This window comes from Microcebus murinus, chromosome 14, assembly GCF_040939455.1.
Source record: "Microcebus murinus isolate Inina chromosome 14, M.murinus_Inina_mat1.0, whole genome shotgun sequence".
Taxonomy (NCBI): domain Eukaryota; kingdom Metazoa; phylum Chordata; class Mammalia; order Primates; family Cheirogaleidae; genus Microcebus; species Microcebus murinus.
The window spans coordinates 26,711,244-26,718,690 of record NC_134117.1 but is presented as its reverse complement, the minus strand read 5'-3'; the positions used below and the strand labels follow the sequence as shown (position 1 = coordinate 26,718,690).

At 39.4% G+C, this 7,447-nt stretch overlaps 1 long non-coding RNA gene across 1 annotated transcript; it reads left to right on the top strand.

Moving 5' to 3' along the window:
• The first annotated feature begins 159 nt into the window (after window positions 1-159).
• Window positions 160-2,434, top strand: LOC142875635 (uncharacterized). The gene is made up of 4 exons (XR_012922944.1): window positions 160-463; window positions 1,240-1,401; window positions 2,018-2,094; window positions 2,225-2,434. It is a non-coding gene; the product is annotated as an uncharacterized LOC142875635 (long non-coding RNA).
• The last annotated feature ends 5,013 nt before the right edge of the window (window positions 2,435-7,447 follow it).

Here is a 7,447-nt window from a genome sequence, read left to right as displayed (position 1 = left end):
CCGAAGGGAGGAGATGTTATTAGCCAATCCAAAAAGAGAATCTTCTTGAAGGCTGATAATGATGCAACCAATGCCATTTACGCCGGCAGGGGTGGGGGCGGAAACTAGGGTTGATTGGCAGGGCGTGCTCCTATCGCGGAGGCGGTTATTCCTGGGGGGCTCCTGGGCTGAGGGGAGGAGCTGAGCAAGCGACCGGTGTTCTCCCCTCGACCTTCGCTAGGCGGGAGACAAGGGGGAGGTGGCCGGCGGGAGTTCCAGAGGCCAGGTCTTCGTGTACCCGCTGAGCAGGTGTTTTTGCTGCCAGGCCCGCAGCGCGCACGTTCGTGACCCAGTTTGGCCGGCTCGGGCTGGCAGCCAAATCCTTGGCGTCTGTCCTCGGGACGCCAGTCCTCAGCCAGGACGTGCAGCTCCAGAGCCCGCGCGGGCGACCTTGACCATCTCGGCCGGGTCGCCGGAGGGAAATGTGGGTGTACTGCCTGCCTTGGTCTCTGGCCGGGGCGGGGTATCCTCCACAGGAAAGGGTGACTAGGAATTCCTTTCTGCTGCTCTTGTTTGAGATTTTCGCTCCCCATTCGTTGCAGAGAGGGCCTAGTTCTCAAGAACCTCCAGGATATAGGCGGGGCCTCCCTTTCCAGCTTTCCTCTGCACAGACACTCTACTTACTATCGTTAGCTCTCTGGTACCCAAACTGCCTCTTCTAGGCTGTTCCTTCCCCTGAGAGTCCTTCTTCCCCACACCCCTGTACACCTGTTGACCTTCAAGACATAAAGCAAATGCCAACTCCTCCATAAAGCCTTCCCTTAACCCTCACTCTGGTGAAAATCTGTCTCTCTTTCATGTGCTTCTGTACCTGTTGGCAATATTACAATTTTATTAAATGCCTTTGTGGTTAAGAACCTAGCTCTGGAGCCAGACTGCCTAGGTTTAGATTCGGGCTGCCACTTACTAACTTGAGCAGGTTTGGGTAAGTTATTTAACCTTTCTGTTCCTGCTCTGTAAAGTGAAGATAATATTATTTCCCTCAGGGTTGTCATGGTATAAAGTATAAAGTGTTTAGTTGCATGTAATAAGCATTCCCTGAATGGTAACTGTTGTTATTGCCCATCTGCCACACCCCCTGTAGCTAGTAAGCTGCTTTGGGCTAGGGATCTGACCCTGTGTAAGTCTCCCTCAGTTTTTTGCACTTACTAAGTATTCAACAGATGGCTGAATAAGGAGTCAATTCTCTTGGTGTTTCAGAAGAAAACAGTATCACAGCCTCTATTCAATGGATAATACTACAGATCTCAAAATGAATTGTCCATTCAAAGTAATAAATACAAGCCAAAGAACTTCATGCAACACCTATCAACCTTTTGTAACATCTGCTTCTTTTCAGAAATGTCACCTCTTGTTTTGAAGGTAACTGCCCACAGTGTTTCACTAACATTTTCCTCTAAGCATTGTAAGTTCAACGTTGAAGGTCAAATGACAATGAACTTCAGTTCTTCTGAAAGCAGAGGCTGCAGAGGGCAACTGCTGAGAAGGGTGTTCTATAGCCTACCCCTCCCAGAATTTGATTTAAAAATGTGAACTTCACAGCATTGGCCAACAGCATCATGGTCACTCTGTACGTCATTCCCGGGGGAAAAACAACCCTAGGTTACCTAAACACTATCAACTTGGCTAAGACCAAATAAATATTTATTGACAACCTAAGCAGCTCCATAATCAAGCCAATGCTGTTAGAGACAAAGAAAGTGCCATATCCAGTTTTTCTTCATGTCCCCACAATATTGGTTCTGAATTTTGTTACTAGAAAGGGCAGTTACTAGGGGTGGGGAGGGAAGACTATATGTTACGTGGGATCCAAGTCTCAAACTTTTTCTTGGGAAATAATGAGATTCTTGGAGATTATTTTAAGTTCAATACCCTTCTGTCTTGAGCCCTGTGGGCTGCCCTTGTAAGTATGGGCTGCCAATCTTGAAGTAAACAAGATGCTTTCCAGGTCATTGCTAATTTTAACACTTTGACTTAGAATCAACTCAACGCTGCCTCTTTGCTAAATGGATAATTCAAGCAAAAGACTCAAGAGCTAAATACTGTCCAGACAAAGTGAGTACCCAGGGAAAGGCCAGTAAGGGTCAGAAGAGAAAGGGGCTGGTATTCTCGCCTCCCCCTTACTTCCTCATGACTTTCTATTCAAGTGTCCTCCCTAGTATCTTCCTTCTGCCTTCTTTTCAAGAAAATTGAAAAAGACAACTGGGAACCCACACAGCAACAGTGTCATCTGGAATGAATTCCTTTAGAATATGATTTCTTGAAGTCTGAAGCCATCAGGACTGAGCAGGCAAGAACAACCAGGGGCACTGCATGGTCGTCTAAGCAAAGCCACACCTGCTTATTTTACTCAATCATGTCCCTGAATACCCAGGTCTAAACTTAGGAACAAGTCAGGAAAGTGAGTTTATTAACCCTTTGCACTCAAGCACCAAGTGTTTTGGAATGGTTATATTTGGGGATGTGCTGTCACTAAAGATAGCATATTACTAATATTTAGAAACTGAGTTGTGTGCTGAACAACTGTTTCTTTAAAAACCAAAGCTGTATGTGGAGATCTGTGAGTCACAGTGTGGCTAAATAGTGGGCAGTAAGCATAGAGCCCCTAAGGTGGTGCTGTTCTCCCACTGTAATGAGTTTACTCTTGCTAAGGAAAGTGATCCTTTATCAACTTCTTCCCTCAAATGAACTGGCTTGTTTTCTGGGTATGCCTTAGTGGCATCATACCTTCTTGCTTCAACTCCCTCGATTTTCTCCCTCCCTCCCTTCTGTATGACTCTCCCCCAAGCCACTAAGCAAGGATATCTTTTTGCTTCCTGCCTCCTAGAAGAGCATGTCCACTGAGGCTGAGTGTGGACAGAGTCTGATGTTAGTTCTTGAGCTGGGCACCCACACATACAGGAACGTTATTTGAAGCTGATGAGACCTTTGTATAGCAGATATACCAATAGCACTGAGAACTACTAATGATTTGTCTACCTGTTGAATATAAATAGGTTCCATGGCACCATTTAGAAATTGTTGGGCTATATAGTTTTTGTACTTTACTTAAGAAGCAGTGTAGCATAATGATTAAAAGTATGGCCTGTAGAACTAGATTTCCTCTGTATGCCTCATCTGTAACATGGGGATAATAATAGTTTTACCTCATGGGGTTGCTGTGAGGATTAAATGATTTAATGTAATTAAATGATTTTATGTAAAACTCTTTGAATTGTACCTGACACTAAGTACTTAATAAATATTAACTTGGATCATCATCATAATCATCATCACAGATGTTGTAATTAAAATCTCAAAGCAATTTAAAGGTAACAAGATAACATCTAATATTAATTAAATTTTAAATATGTTAATAATAGCCCTTTGTATGTCTATATTATCCTTTTCTGAAGAATAAAAGCTGTTTCAGAAACACTATTCTACTACTACTACTCTGTCAACATCCTGGGGCAACTGTCTTCTCCAGTCAAGGAAACATAAAGGAAATGGATTGCCTTAGCAAAAAGCAAACGAGGACACTCCACATGACAGAAGAATGGGAAGGCTACAGACCTTGAAGTCAGAAGAAATTTCCTCTCCTTTCCCCTTTTCTCCCTAAATGCAGCACAAATACAGTCTGTTACCTCTACACTCATGTCATACGCTTTTTTCCCCCCAAGTCATCATGTCCCTTTTTTGGTTGGGTCATATCCTAAAATCCTATGCTTTGGTACAAGATGAAACTAGATGAAGTGATAATGAAGGAAACAAATTCAATGTGTTAGCCAAGAACATAGTGTCTTTTAAACATCTCCTACAGGGATAGTTTAAAACAATGCTATCTAGTACACATGGCTAGCAGGTATATGGAAGTGGGAGGTTTTTTGTTTTTTTGAAACAGGGCCTTGCTCCATACCAGGGGTAGAGCGCAGTGGCATCATCGTAGCTTACTGCAACCTCAAACTCCTGGGCTGAAGCAGTCCTACTGCTTCAGCCTCCCAAATAGCTGGGACTACAGGCACACACCAACACGCCCAGCTAATTTTCCTATTTTTTGTAGAGTTAGGGAATCTTGCTCTTGCTCAGACTAGTTTCAAACTTCTGGCCTTAAGGGGTCCAACTGCCTCAGTCTAGCAAAGTGCTGCGATTACAGGCAGCGAGCCACTGCTCCTGGCCCGGGAAGTGCATTAATAACATTTCAACATTGAGCAGTAGAGGGCAGCACCGCCCTTCTTTTGCAAAATGAGCACTCCTGAAAAGGAAAATAAAAGCAAAGCTTCTGACCACTGTGTCTGTGTATTTACTTTTACCATACACTTAAAAAAAAATAGTGTTTTTCTTGTTGTTTAGGTGATTATATAAAAAGAACGTCAGAGATTATTGCCTTGAAGTGGCAGTCCAGGTAATTGGTGAAAAACACAGAAGGTTTTAAGTTCCCCACTCAGGATATGGGTTCTGTCTGGCAAAGATAAACAGTAGCTTGACCCTGGGTAATCAGATAGGGTTATTGTATGAACAGACTTAATGCTCCTGCACTTTCTGGATAGAAGTCAATCTACTGAAATAGCAGGATGTGGTTTTTAAAAATGTGTGTAACTCATATAGTCTTAGCCCTGATAACTGCTTCTAAATTCTTATTCACTGCCTTTGGTCTGCTGTGTTAGTGTTTTTCTCTGTCATGCCGGAGTCAGATCAGCACTATCTCAAATATAGGATACATATTATGACTTGAAAGAATGATGGCGGACATGGTAGGTAAGGAATGTTTTTCATGGGACTGCAGTAGGCTAAATGGCTGTGTGTAAATAGCAGTGAAATAAAAGACTTGGATGCTACTCTTCATTCTATCACAGTATGAGTAGAGTTTACCTATTCAATGAATACCAAGAAAAAAACCTTATTTTCTATTAAGAGTTACTAGATGCTGGCAGGATGACAGAGAGGACAGAATAATTCCAATTTTAGCAAATACATAATCACAGTATTCCTAGCACATTTGAATTCTGCTCTAGCCATCAAAACTTTTTGCAGTGAATCTTCAATGCCAATTTAAGTATAATAAATCTAATTAGGAATAACAGCTGGAAGCCATTGAGTCTAGATCCCAGCTCTGCCATGTGAATTTGGGCAAATTACAACCTCTGAGCCTTTGTTTCCTCATCTGTTAAATGGAGATAATATCTACTAAATTTATAAAAAGGTCAATTTTAAAAATACATATTAAAATGTTTTGAAAGCCATTTAAGCAGCAAATAAATATTTCTATCACTGTAGCCCCAAAAGATTCTTGCCTGTAAGACTTTGTATTCCTCACTTAGTATCATTATATTGCCTGAGATTGTTAATTTTCATGTGTACTTAGCTTTTTCTCTCAACTTGTTGCTAGTTAGTCCCTTGAGGCCTGAAACCATCAGTAACACATCTTGGTATCCCTCACAGCAACAAGGTATTTAGGTATTTGTTGGTTGATTATAAACAGAAACTATGATGCAGAATTAACTCTTAAAATTATTGTAAAACCATAATTTTTACCATCTTAGCCATTTTTCAGTATACAGTATAGTAGTGTTAACTATATATACATTGTTGTGCCACCCATCTCTAGGACTTTTTCATCCAGAATTAATTCTTAGTAACCATTTTCCACATCTCTGGTACCTGGTTTCCAAAGAGCTTCTTTATTGATTGGACAAAACAAGAAAAGAATATAGGACTTTCACTGTGCGTTGACAGATATGTGAAATACAGTAATCAAAAGACTTCCAGTCTGTTTTAAATTCATCCTCCCCTCTTGGAGATTCTGCCCTATTTTCTTTCTAATCTGTAGATTAGTCATTTTTTATAAACCTGGAAATAGATGCCAGAAAAGAAGGTGCCTCTATAAAGTGCTTTCACAAGTCGTTCATATCTAGCATATAATTAAACATTTATGAGAAGGAAACTATCATGTCAAAAAAAAAATAAACTTCTTTGCTAAGTATTTGATTTTCAGGATATCTGACTTTTGTTAATTATTGAAAATAAAGTACTATTTTTAATCACTATTGCTATCACAGTAGGATTTTTATTTAGCTGGTACGTGTGAGGACTGGAGTGTAGAGAGATACTGTCCCAGAAAAGGACCTTGCTTTGGCTGTAGAGAGTTCTGGAACACTCTCAGTGACATCACTGTATTTAATTCTCAATATGTATTTTTAAACCATTGCTCCTTCTCAAGCACAGATCTTATGTTGTGACTGTCAATTATCTGACTGTGACTGTTGTGAATGTCAATGTGACTGTTGTGAATGTCAAATTCATTTGGGATCAAAAAAATTTGGTTTTCTCCTTTGCACAAAATAAACTCTAGATAGATATAAGATTTAAATATTTTAAGTTACAAACAAAACAGAGAAAATAATAAGGATTCTTGAAACATAATATTAGGGTGGAACCGACTTTCTTAATCATGATACAATCTCAGAAGCCATAAAGAAAATAAATATGACTTTGTATGGGGATGGACACCATAAATAAAAATATGATAACTCAGAAGATATTTGCAACATGCTTATCAGTCACATCTATTATATACTCAGAGCTTCATTGTATTGGTAGAAAAATGAGTGTAGAACATAAAGAAACCAATCAGAAAAGAATAAATACAAATGGCCAAGAAACATGCCAAAAATTATCCTCATTATTAAGTTGAAACCACACCAATTTCATCAATTTTTACCCATCAGATTGACAAAAATAGTATTGAAGAGAAAGAGCACTGACATGCACTACTGGAGAGAGTATCAATCAATAAAGCCTTCTCTTAGAGTGCATTTTGGCAATATCAGTCAAAATTAAAATGCATACACTATTTGACCAAGCAATTTCTCCTCTAGGAATCTGTCCTAAAGAAATTAATACAAGCTTGCAAAGGTAGATAGGCACAGAGGTATATGCCTTGTAGCACTGCCTTAATAGAAAAATAGCAAACAAATGTATTTTTATAACCTAAAAAATAAAGTTTTACTGAAAAAATAACAGGTTTAAAAGGCACTTCACAAGAGTACAAAATTAAGATAGCTTTTAACAGTGATAATTAAGTAGAATAGACAGAGGAAAAAGTAAAATAGTTTTCCAAAGCACTATACATGTAGTAACTTAAAATTTCAGACATTATGAGAAACTCCTTTTTAATAAAGAATAATGTGCTATGCTATAGTTTAGAGCTAATCTGGAAATCTAGGAAGCTACTGAAAATCACTTATTAATAAAATTGTGATTTTGAAAATGTAAATCCTAAGATGAGATGCTATATCCGAGGACCCAACAGCTCCTGATATCTAGCAGACAATAAATGTTGGCTGAAGAAATGAATGAGGATGATGCCTCCATCAGAGTTGTTACAAGAATTGATGCAAAACTGCCTAATGATTAGTGTTTAATATAA